This window comes from Myotis davidii, unplaced genomic scaffold, assembly GCF_000327345.1.
Source record: "Myotis davidii unplaced genomic scaffold, ASM32734v1 scaffold1019, whole genome shotgun sequence".
NCBI classification, from domain to species: Eukaryota; Metazoa; Chordata; class Mammalia; order Chiroptera; family Vespertilionidae; genus Myotis; species Myotis davidii.
The window spans coordinates 180,946-193,447 of NW_006291430.1; positions in this window are offsets into that span (position 1 = coordinate 180,946).

Consider the following 12,502-nt stretch of genomic DNA (forward strand, 5'->3'; position numbering starts at 1 on the left):
CAGGAAGAGGAAACGGGAAGGGGTTGCTCGTGTGTGAGGAGGAGGCGATGGTAATTTAATGGAGTGATGACGGGTGGAAGTGGGCTGGTGTGCACAACTGTGGGCGGAAGGTGGCCGCAGAGCTGGGGGGTTGGATGTGGAGGGACTTGGGATGGATGGGAGCAGCGGGTTCAGGACATTTGAAGCAAAGACTTGCAATCTAGGGAGTGTTTCTCTATCGCTACACCTGATTCCAGCTTGCTTTCCTTCATGCCTTTATGCATTCGTGCACCAGAAAATACGAGTGTTTGGCCTGTGTCAGAGACTGGGGGTCACAGGCAGACGTAAGATTGGGGTGTTCCTTCTGCTCTCAGAGCTCTGGGTCCCCATTTCTCTGAGGCAGGTCATTCTACTCTTGGAATCTAGCCCCGCCCCAGGTGTGATGGAGGTGGAGCTTGAGTTGCCAGGTGCAGAGGGTGCTAAACACAGCTACTGAGGGCCCAGTGGAAGGCTTGGGTGGGAGCTGCTGGAGGAGGCTGAGCAGCAGTAGCCTTGACCTTTCCATGCAAAAGATCTAGGCCCCTAATGGCTTATTAAATTAGGTTGTTTGATAAATGATGAATCTAGACTGAAGAGGAAAGGTATGAGTGGGCATGGCAAGCTACAACTATCTTTGAAACTCTGAAGGATGGCCCAGCTGGTATGGCTCAGCGGTTGAGGGTCGACCCATGAACCCAGAGGTTGCTGGTTTGATTCCTGGTCAGGGCACATGCCCGAGTTGCAGGCTCAATCCCAGAAGGGAGTGTACAGGAGGTATTAATGTTTCTATCTCTCCCTCTCCCTTCCTCTCTTAAAAAAAATCAATAAAAACATATTTTAAAAAATATTTTTGTATTGGAGGGAAAGGGAGTGGAGGTGTTTATCATGTCTCCAGAAAACACAGTTTACAATGCTGGCTGGAAACGATCGGAAAATTCATTTTGGCTTAATGTAAGGAAAGTTTACCTAAAGTCTAGAGCTGCCCAGAAATGCATGAGCTGCCCCTCGAGGGATGAGTTCCCCATCTCCGGAGGTAAGCAAGCAGCATCCGAACCATCCTGCTGGCCATGCTGCAGAATAGATGGCGGCACCCGATGGAAGGTGTGCCTGCACGATTTCCAGTGTCCCTTCTCATGGTGATGCTTTGAGATTCTGTGCAACATGGAGCGACTTTATTTTGAAAACCACAAGCACTTCATTTTAATTTGGGGGTTCCTCACATGTGGGACTTTCTGCGGAGCGGGAGGAAAAATGTTCTGAGAACCCTCCCTTCCTTGCTGCCTCTGGAAAACCATCACAGGCACCTGGGTGTTTACCCCGTTACCCTGGGCAGGCAGGGCCCACTGCCTCACAAATACCCTGAAGTTGTACCCGTTCCTGAGGTCCCAGAAGGCACATACTGTCCTTCCCCGGGCCTGTGGTTCGTGTTTAGAAGGTGTTTGTTGCTCATGTTAGAAGATACTCTAAGGCAGGGGTCCTCAAACTTTTTAAAGAGAGGGCCAGTTCACTGTCCCTCAGACCGTTGGAGGGCCGGACTATAGTTTAAAAAAAACAACTATGAACAAATTCCTATGCACACTGCACATATCTTATTTTGAAGTAAAAAAAACAAAACGGGAACAAATACAATATTTGTATTTGCATGTGGCCCGCAGGCCGTAGTTTGAGGACCCCTGCTCTAAGGTCTTAATTAATCCTTATTTCCCTTCCTCAGCTGGAAGAGGCAGGAACTAAGTGCCAACAGATGCATTCACCCGCCCTCGGGGGAAGGCCCATGGCTCCGAGGGAGGCTGAACTCACCCAGGTGATGTGGGACCGCTGTTGGCTCTGGAGCCAGCCCCCTGCCTGCTGTCCTGGACGCGAACTTGGCTATGGCCCCTCCAGACAGAGCCTCGGAGCCGCTCAGAAGGCACCCTCGTCTCCCGGGGTCCCCGTGGCCACGGCCTGACCTTCCGCTCAGCCTTTCGGTGGGCGTTTGTCTCCGGCCCGTGTGCTGGGCCAGACCCTACACACGGCCACCGCCTCCTGGAACTCACCAGAACCCAAGCAGCTCCCCAGAATCTAGGCCTCCTCTTGGGAGGGCAGGATGGGCCCTGCCAAAGGGCGGGAGGGCGGGCCCGGGCGTCGGTGCCCTTTACTCTGGAGCCGATCCTGCAGGCTCGGGGCGGAGGGTTCACACCGGCACAGGCACAGCTGGCTTCCCTCCCCGCAGAGCCAGGAACCCCTGGGAGGTTTGCAAAACCGAGCCAGAGTGCAGAGAGGACAGGGGTGCCCTCCCTGTCACCTCTGACACATCGTCCCCCTTTCTCATGAGCATTATGCTCCGCAGGCTAACACCGCTGTGCTTTCCCCAGCGGCATTTCCTCGGCCCAGAGCCCAGGTGCTGTGACACGCTGCTCACAGGGCCCTGTCCTCGCCCCATGTCCTGGTGTCCCTGTGACGAGGGCCCTCCATGGGAGAGGAGAGACACTGAAAGATTCTCAGTGGCTCTGGAGACAGAAGTGAACAGGGAGACGGACGGGACATCTTCCCCAACTCCTGTCTCCAAAATGCAGCTGTTTTTTTTTTAATGCCCCCTCCCCAATCTCCACACACACTCCCTCCTCTCTAGGCTCCTTCCAACCCTGTTTGACTCAACCTTGACCGGAGCCTGATTGATGCTCAAGCCCTTGATGAACCCTCTCTTTGACTTTTGCTAACTTATCAGAGACCACCCTGGGTTTTGGCCCAAATGCTAAGTTCAGCATCATCCCCAGGCCCCCAGGTGAGTGTAGCCAGGAAGTCTCTAAAAAGGACTCATTGGCAAGTGGATGGTGGAGGGCGACCCCACCTGGGTGGCTGGGATGGCTAAGCGCGTCCCGTTACTCCGCTGTTTGACCTGGTTCACATTTGGCCGGGGCCGGAGCATGGGCGGCAGGCCCGACTCAGCTGTGTCCTCTGGCCTCCGCGCAACATCTTTGTCATGCAGCTTGGCAAGGGACCGCTTAATTCTTCCTGTTACTTCAGAGTAGTGGCTGGGGAAGGGGGGAGCTGAGGCCGGCCCATCTGGAAGAACAGGCTGAGGCTGATGAGGTAGGATGTCAGTGTCGGTGGGGATCTGACGTGCAGGGAGAGGCAAGGGGGCTGGTGATGGTCTGGCTACCTCCCCGACGGTCAAAGTCTCAAAGACCCACACAGACGGAAGACTTTAGCTCAGCCGATATGCCCAGGCCAGCCTGCTTACGCCTGCAGACTGCTTATGTCTTGGTGCTGGTGAATTCCCCGAGGGCGGGGACCACATCGTGTCTTTATTTGTCTTCCCTCACGTAACCCTGCATGGAACTTGGCCCGTCATAGACAGACTAGCTCGACGGTCAAGCGGGTGCAGCCTGGAGCCGGGCCGCCTGGGTTCGAATCCCCACTCTGTTATGTACCCTTGCAACTTGGGCTGGTTCAATGCCCTCTCAGTGCCTCGGAGTGTGCCCACCTGTGAAGTGGAGATAACACCAGCGGCTGCTTCATGAGGTGGATTAAGTGAGAGGAGTGGTTAGAGCAGCGGCACATCCGCTGTTGCTCTCAGGGACATCAGGGGACTCGGTTGAATGAATGACTGAAATTCAGATGGAATTCTACTGTAGGTGATCTAAGCTTTTAGTTCTGGGTTTTTTATCTTTAGTGTTTAACGTCACCCTGGTTCACATGGTCAACTAGTTCACACAGTAAGTTTTGAACTTACTTTAGTCATGTGACCAAGACAGCTGAGAAGGAACCAACAGGTATATGGGGGACACTCCCATGAGGTAGTTAGCTGGGCCATCAGAGGCTGCAGTTCCTTGCGGTTGTTGTCGCTCAGCTCTTCTTGTGACCAGGGGCCGCATCGCACAGATGGTCCCTCAGAGTCCAAGCGGCCACCTGGGGCCGCAGACGAGCATGCAGCCCAGGGCACTTCCAGTTCTCCTTGGCCAGTGGTCAGCAAACTCATTAGTCAACAGAGCCCAATATCAACAGTACAACGATTGAAATTTCTTTTGAGAGCCAAATTTTTTAAACTTAAACTATATAGGTAGGCACATTGTTATTAACTTAATTAGGATACTCCTAAGGCTTAGGAAGAGCCACACTCAAGGGGCCAACAAGCTGCAGTTTGCCGACCACTGTCCTTGGGGATTTGGGCTTGCCCTTGGCCTGGCTGGCCCAAGGCTCTGCCACCGAAAAAGCTGGCCCAAGTGACAAGAAATCTCAGGCTGTGTCATGTGTCAGGGTGCCCGGGAAGGGTCTGGGGTGACCATCCTGGCCATCATGTGGAGGGAGATGCGCTGGCAGAGGAGCCCACACTCAGCCCGGGCCCTCCCAGTCCCTTCCTGCTCAGCCCCAGCCACTCCCCCACCCCTGCCCTGTGCTGAGCTCACTCACGTGCACAGGCACTGGTCTTGCAGGCCCCTGCCAAGTCCTCGGCTTTCCTCAGCCCCGAGCCGCCCCTGGAACGCAGGCAAGATGATCCCCGGCCCAGCTGTTAGGAATCATTTTGAGGATGAAAACAATTAAACTGGGCAAGAAGCCCACCACCAAATCCCGTCCCTTCCTTTGCACCCTCAGCCCATTGTTCTCCTTTATCCCGTTCCTGGTCACCTTTCCATCCATCCACAGGCCCGTTGAGCACAGCAGCCAACAAAGCACTAGCTGCAAAGGTCCCTGCTCAGTCTTGTGGATTCGGACACCCTGGGGTGCTGGGGAGAAGGGTAAATGGATTCTGGAAGCATCTCTTCCGGGAGAGGCTGGGCCAGATTCAGCCCAAGCCCCAGCCATCTGTGCAAGGCACCGCGTTGCCAGGCAGCACGCTTTCCTGATGCGGTCCCCCAGCTCCGTGCTGCAGACTCCTGGGAGCTGAGGGTGGCTAAGGAGGGCTGTGCACAGCCGGGCCACCCCCCAGGCAGCCCCACACAGGCTCTGCAGTCCCAGGAGCCTAGCACTGCATCTGAATTCCCCTGACAGCTTTGGGCCGTCCCTGCAAAGACGGGACCCACTGAAGAAGGATCTGGAGCTGAGGGGTCCTGGGGCCCTGCACCCCAGCTGCGGGGAGGGGTGACAGCCACATCTTTGGTCTCCTCTGGTTCCCAATCTCCACGCCACTCCCGAATTCCTCCGGACAGTGTGTTTGTCTCCCTGCAGCCCTGTTCTTTCCCTCGCGCGCCCCAGTGTCTAGAGCCCTGCCTGGCACACAGCCTCTCAGCAAACCTGCCCTGACTGGGACTGACGATGCCCACCTCTGCTGGCATCTCAGGAGGAGCAGCGGGCACCCTTAGGGCTCCAGAGCTGTTCTGTTTCAGTTCCAGAACCACCCCACCCATGTGAGAATGGGAAGCAACTGTGATGAACTATCTCCAAGGTCCTCCGCCTCCCTCCTCCCTCCCCGCCTGCATTTATCCGCTGCCCTGCCACCTGTCACCACAGCTTCTCTCCCTCCTTCATCCTTTCTTCATACCAAGATGCTCAGGTCTGGTCTCACCTCCATTATCTGCATTAAATATCAAAGTCTTAAACTAAAGAAATAAATCTCTAAGCTGACTGATCGCAGGCATCTACAAGGGTTGCAAAGGCCTGTGTTGGGAAGGGAGTGGCAATGGGGACATCCAGGGCCCCAGAAGATGCCCCTTAAACCCAGCTCCCAACTCCCTGAGCAGCCCCACCCGGAGCCCCCCATGCTATCTCTGTGGCACTGGGGGGAGTGACTCAGAGCCTGGGCCATGGTTTCCAGCAAGGCCCACGCTGAGTGTGAAAGCTGACGACAGGGGTCCGGGGCAGCTGAAGGAAAGCAGCCCAGAGTGAATTTCTTCTCAGCATATCACCTTACTGCAGCCATTCCCCCCTGTCAGTGAGGGGGGCCACCCCGCCCACCCTCACAGCTGCCTGGGTGTGGCCTGGGGGAGCCTGGGCTGTGAGAACAGATGATTTCAATTTAAGGCAGCATTCGGGGAGAATACTGTTCCACTTGCTCAGTTTTCTTAGTCCCCCGCCCCTTCCCCAAACTTTGATTCAATCAGGGGTGGGTGAGAAAGGCTAGTTTCCATGGCAACGCCAGTGTGAGAAAGGAAAATCAGCAACACGGAGCAGGCTGGGTTTCTGCCTGGAAGACGGCACTTGGGTGGGTAAAGAAATGGAGCCCAGCAAACCCCGAGGGGGCTCTGAGCCCCATTTCCCTAGCGGCTGACCTCCTTTCCCCTGCTGGACCCCGGAAAAGCACGGGACACAGGAAGTCCAGAGGACGATGACGCCCAGAGAAACACACCTGCTCACGGCCTGGCTTCCATTAAACCAGCCTCATCTCTTTGGGCTCTTGGCCTGTTGGCCCGTGTTTATTTTCATGGCTGATGTAACCCAACCAGACTGATGAGTCTGGATCTTTCCCTTTTTCTTCTGTTGCTTCCTGTTTAGTTGAACGTGTTCAATATTTCTGTGCATATTCATTTCCCTTCAGAGGCTGCCAAAGAGAGCCCCGGCCACGATTTTCTCTTCCAAGCCCATAGCCTGCGCATTGTTCATAGTCAAAGGGTTCAATCCAAAGAGAGAGAGAACCTTTGGGAAAGGTGAAAGGTCTCAATTCAACCTCTGCACCCTTTTGGGGTTGTCAACATTGAGTGCCTAAGGAGAAGCTATTGGCTGGACTTCGTGTCCCAGCCCATGGCCAGCATGGATGTGCAGGGAAGGTGTTTCTCACAGGCATGCTGCTTTCAACGTTTCCAAGTCCCGGGCTTGAGGATTTGGGATAAAGTGACCCTTGCACTCTTCTGGGGTGCTGGTCCTCCTGGTTTCCTTGGAGACCCATCCCAGCCTAGCTCTGGGCCTGGCCAGAACTAACGGCCCTAGGTTTGGATAGATACCCAAACATAATCTCCTGCAAGGCTTTTGCCCTTCACTCAGAACTCCACTGGACCTCTGAAAGTTAATGGAATCCATATGTTTCTGATTCATTTACACTTAACTCATCATCACACTGTTCCCTTTTTGATGAGTGATTTGTTGTCTTAAGATGCCTTTGCAGCCTTGTTTATAAGTCTTTCTTTTCCCCTTAGGAACAAGATACCCTGTCTTGTCAAGGCACCGGGACAGGGAGCCGTGGTGGTAGACACGTAACTTCGGGTCTGAGTTTTGTCTGGTTCCCAAGAAGAAATGCAATCTTTCAGAAGAGCTGATCAGTTGAAGTGTCCAAAGATTTCCTTTTGCTTTGAGCATGGGATTGGGAGGGAATATCCAGTCCCTTCTCCCAGGTTGGAAACCAGTGAGTGCAGTCTCTGGATGGTGATGTAAAAATCACTTGGGCAAATCACTTCATTTCTTTTCTCCTCAAAGCCCTCATCTGTAGAGTGGGCATGACCACGCTCCATGCCCCGCAGGGCTGTTGTAGGAATAATGTATCTGAAGCTGCTATAAAAGTGAGTCATAGGGAATTAGCTAACATTCCTTTAAACAGTGCCCAGCCCATGCACTGCTCCATCCTTTCCTTCAACTGGCAGCCTCTGGTCCACTTAACTCCCTTTAATCCTTCAAGACTCAGCTGAAGCACGACCTATTCTAAAAGCCTACCCTTCACACCAGCCCTGACCTCAAAAAAGCAATCCATCAGGTTGTCCTCCGTATCCCTACAACAACTTATCCATGTCTCTGTGGTCAGGCTCATTGCTTGTTAACTGTTTCTCGGTATAACCCGATGTCCCCTTTAAGAAACTGACATCGCCTTGAGGACACTGAACTGATATTCATTTTGATGTTTGCAAAGCTCTGGACAGAGTCTGACGCATAGAGGTGCTCAACAATGGTATGAAAGTGAGGAGATAGACAGAAAATGGAACACTTTTTTTTAAATTCAAGATAAATCCAGTTAATTCTATCCCAGTGAAGCTGGGCTGAAAGTGATTGGTAACATTTCTCCTTTTTCTCCCTTTCCTGTCTACATCCCCTGAACACAGGCTTGGGGAAATAAAAAGTAAGTCATATAGATTCAGCATCCAGAGTCATTGAATGTTGGATGTAAGAATCATTGAATGTGGAAAGTAAAAGGTTGTGAGGAGCTGGCCCGGCCATGGCATACTCATCCCAGCTCAGCCTGGTTCAGTGACCCTGAGTGGGGGCAGTGAAAGGCTTAAGAAAAGACAGACAAAGGAATGAAAGCTGGGTCTCCGTGGGACGCTGCCCCTCTGATGGACAGCACAAGTGCCCACAAACCGTGTCTTTATTTTATAGCAGATGCCACGAGGCAAAGTAAGGGTGTGATCAAGATATTTACAACATTCTCGTGGGTTTCAGTCCCACTCAACTATATGCACCTGAACTCTATCACTCAGGCACGTGGGGCCACGTGTTTGGACCACAGGCTCAAGCTTACAACTCTAGCTGTTGGCTATAATTGTGCTGGGAGGGCTCTGCCCTCCAAGCTGGGACTTGCACGTGGCCACGAGAGGACTGTGCCCTCTCATTAGTCCAAGGCTTGAATCTGTCCAAACACTGTAGCCGTGCCCCACAAGGGGTGACTATACTAGACACTGTGGGTCTTGAAGCATATAAACAAAAATTGGGGAAAAAAATAGCTCCCTTTCACAGGGCCAATGGCAGACACACGATTAAGGATATACAATTAACTGCATTACAAAGAAAACTGTAGTCATTTCTGTAACAAAAGACCAAAGTATAAGCACAAAGGAGGGAAAAAATTAGTTATGATCAGTATAATCTGGGAGGGGACAGTTCATTTGACCTGAACTTTGAAATGGAGCCAAGGATTGACAGATAGTGATGGAGAATGGTTACAGACACAGAGGCCAACCTGAGCATAGCTCACAAGGTGGACATGTGCAGAATATATTTTACAAACATCAAACAAGCCAGTGTGGCTGGAGCAGTAGTGTCTCTTGGGAACATGGTGAGAAATAAGGCCAGAAAGGTAGGCTTGAGCTTAAAGAATTTTATTCTGTAAGCAATGGGAAACCACTATATTTTATCATGAAATGACTTCATCAGAACCTACAGAACAGAAAGATGGCTTTATTGAATTCAAGCTTTGTTGAATACCTGCTATATTCAAGCAACTATTTTGATTTATAGGAATTCATCTCACCCTCATTTCAATATAATTATAGGGACAATTATAGTCCATTTTACAGATGACTAAATTGAGGCACAGATAAGATAGGTGACCTGCCCAAGTTCACAACTCCAGCAATTAGTAGAACTTGACTTTCAGCTCTAGAACTTACGCTCTTAGTACTGAATTCTTACTCACAGGAAAGAAGCAGGTGACTCAGTTAGAAGCTATTTCAGTATCCATATGGAAAGGTCTGAGGGCCAGAATGGGATCAGAGATTTCAAAATAGAAAGAACAGATGGGAGTGATGCAATAGAGGCACCATCCCCAATTTGACGTGGGGTAGGGGATAGCGAGGGAGAGAAAGGAGTCAGAGAAGACATTCTGGTTTGGGATCAAACCCACAAGAAGCAAAGCACGTTTTGTGGAGGAGGTGAAGAGTTCAGTTTTGGACATGTGGAACAAGGCACTCATGTGTAAATATCCTGCAAATGTTGGAAGTGTGGGCTGGAGAAAGTTTGGAGCTACAGATGTTGAAACACGGAGGGGATCATTGAAGCCAGAGTGGGTCATATCATCAAGTGTCATTGAGGCCTTGGAGCACAAACTGTCAGCCACTATTATTTTGCTTTTTTTACATACTTAGGTTGTTGATTTCAGGTCTTCTTTTTATTTTTTATAGAATATATTTTATTAATTTTTAAATTTGAATGTATTACAGATGTCTCTTTTTTTCCCCCCACTCCTGTCCCCTCCCCAGGCCTTCCCCCTACTATCGTCTTTGTCCATGGGTTATGCATAGCCTATATAATAAAAGGCTAATATGCAAATGGACCAAACGGTGGAACGACCCGTCGCTATGACCTGCTCTGACCACCAGGGGACAGACGCTCAATGCAGGAGCTGCCCCCTGGTGGTCAGTGAGCTCCCACGGGTGAGTGCTGCTCTGCCAGAAGCTCTGAGCCAGGCTCATGGCTAGCCAACGCTGCAGTGGTGGTGGGAGCTTCTCCGCCTCTGCAGCAGCGCTAAGGATGTACCACAGCCAGCTTAGGCCCTGCAGGGAGCAGGCCTAAGCTATCAGTCGGACATCTCCCGAGGGCTCCTGGACTGCGAGAGCCCTCCCCCCGCCCCCCCGCCAGTGCAGAAATCTCGTGCACTGGGCCTCTAGTATGCATATAAATTCTTTGGTTGATCTCTTCCCTCCTCCATTCTTTCCCTCTGAGAATCCTCAGTCTGTCCCATGCTTCCATGTCTCTGGATTTATTTTGTTTGTCGGATTATTTTATTCACTAGATTCCACATATAAGTGAGATCATAAGCATTTGCAGCTATCAATTTCCCTCTTATCACTGCTTTCACTGCATCCCATAAGGTTTGGTATATTGTATTTTCATTTTCATTTTCCAATTCCCCTTGTGATTTATTATTTGACCCATTGGTTATTTAATTTCCACACATTTGTGGATTTCCCAATTTTCCTTCTGCTATTGATTTTTAGTTTCATTCCATTGTGGTTGGCAAAGACACTTTGTATGATTTCAATCTTTTAAAATTTGTTTAGACTTGTTTTGTGACCTAACATATGGTCTATCCTGGAGACTGTTCCATGTGCAGTTGAGAAAAATGTGTGTTGTGCTGTAGTTGGGTGGAGTGTTCTGTATGTGTCTCTGTATAGATTTAACTGGTTTCTAGATTTGTTCCTTATTGATTCTGTTTCCTTATTCATCTTCTGGTTGTCTTGTCAATTATTAAAAGGTTGGTACTGAAGTCTTTTACTATTATTGTAAAACTGTCTATATTTCCCTTCAATTCTGTCAAAGTTTGCTTCATATATTTTGGAGTTCTGATTCCTGATGTATATGTTTATATTTGTTATATCTTCTTGATATCAATTGATCCTTTTGTCAATATGTAATGTCCTTTATTTCTTGTAACAGTTTTGACCTATAGTGTTTTTTGTCTGTTATCAGGACAGCCACCTCAACTCTCTTTTGGTTACTATTTGCATGGAATATCTTTTTCCATCTTGTCACTTTCAACCTCTCTGTGTCCTCAGTTCTAAAATTTGTTTCTTATAGGCCTCATAGAGTTGGATCACACTTTTTTACCCATTCTGTTGATCTATGCCTTTTGATTGGAAAATTTAAGCCATTTACAGTTAAAGTAATTGGCAATGGGAAAGGACTTACTAATGCCATTTTGTTATTTGATTGCTGCATGTCTTATAGTTTTTCTGTCCCTCATGTCTTCTATTACTGTCTTCCTTTGTGTTTTGTTGATTATTTCTAGTGACATATTTTATTTCCCTTCTCTTTTCCTTTTGTGTATATTCTTTTCCTTATAATTATTATGGGGATTACATATAACCACTCTAAATTTATAGCAATCTATTTTGAATTGATACAAACTGATTTCATCTACATATAAAAACTATTATACTCTTTTATAACTCCACTAGAGGCCGGATGCATGAAATTCGTGCAAGGGCCTTGGCCCCGGGCCCTGCCGCCACCGCCATGGCCAGGGGCCTCTGACACCTCTGCCTCAGCCCCCGCCTGCTGTGGCTTTGTCTGGAAGGAAGGACGTCCGCAAGGACATCTGGACTAATTAGCATATTATGCTTTTATTATTATAGAATCCCCCAAATTTATGTTATTGAGGTCAGAAATTATATCTTTATATATATATAGTGTACCCATTAACACAGATTTATAATTATTTTTATGCATTGTCTTTTAAATCCTGTTAAAAGTAAAATTAAGGTTATAAAACAAAATTAGAATAGTACTGGCTTTCATATTCATCCAATTGTTTACTTTTAGCAGAGATTATATCTTCATAGGGCTTTGAGTTACTACAGCATCCTTGTGTTTCAACTTGAAGGACTCAAGTTAGTATTTCTCATAGGGCACAACAGAATTCCTTCAGTTTTTGCTTACCTGGGGATGCCTAAATTTTTCTCTCATTTTGAAGGACAGTATTACTGGACATAGAATTCCCACTTGACAATATTTTTTCTTTCAGCACTTTGACTACATTATCCCAATGCATTTCAGCTTCCAAGTTTTCTGATGAGGAATTGGTTGGTCATCTTACAGATCCCTTGTATGATGAGTCACTTTTCTTTTGCTGCTTTGAAGATTCTTTGTCTTTGCCTCTCAACAGTTTGAATATAATGTATCTCAATTTGGGGTTTTTTGTTTGTTTGTTTGTTTTATCCTAATTAGAATTCATTGAATTCCTTAAATTTGTAGATTCATGTCTTTCTTTAAATTTGAGTTTTCAGCCATTATTTTTTTCCAAATAAGCTCTCTGACTTGTTCTCTGTTCTGCTTCTGAAACTTCTATAGTACATATATTGATCTACTTTATGGTATCCATATGTCTCTTAATCTCTGTTCGCTTTCCTTTATTCTTTTTTGTTCTGCT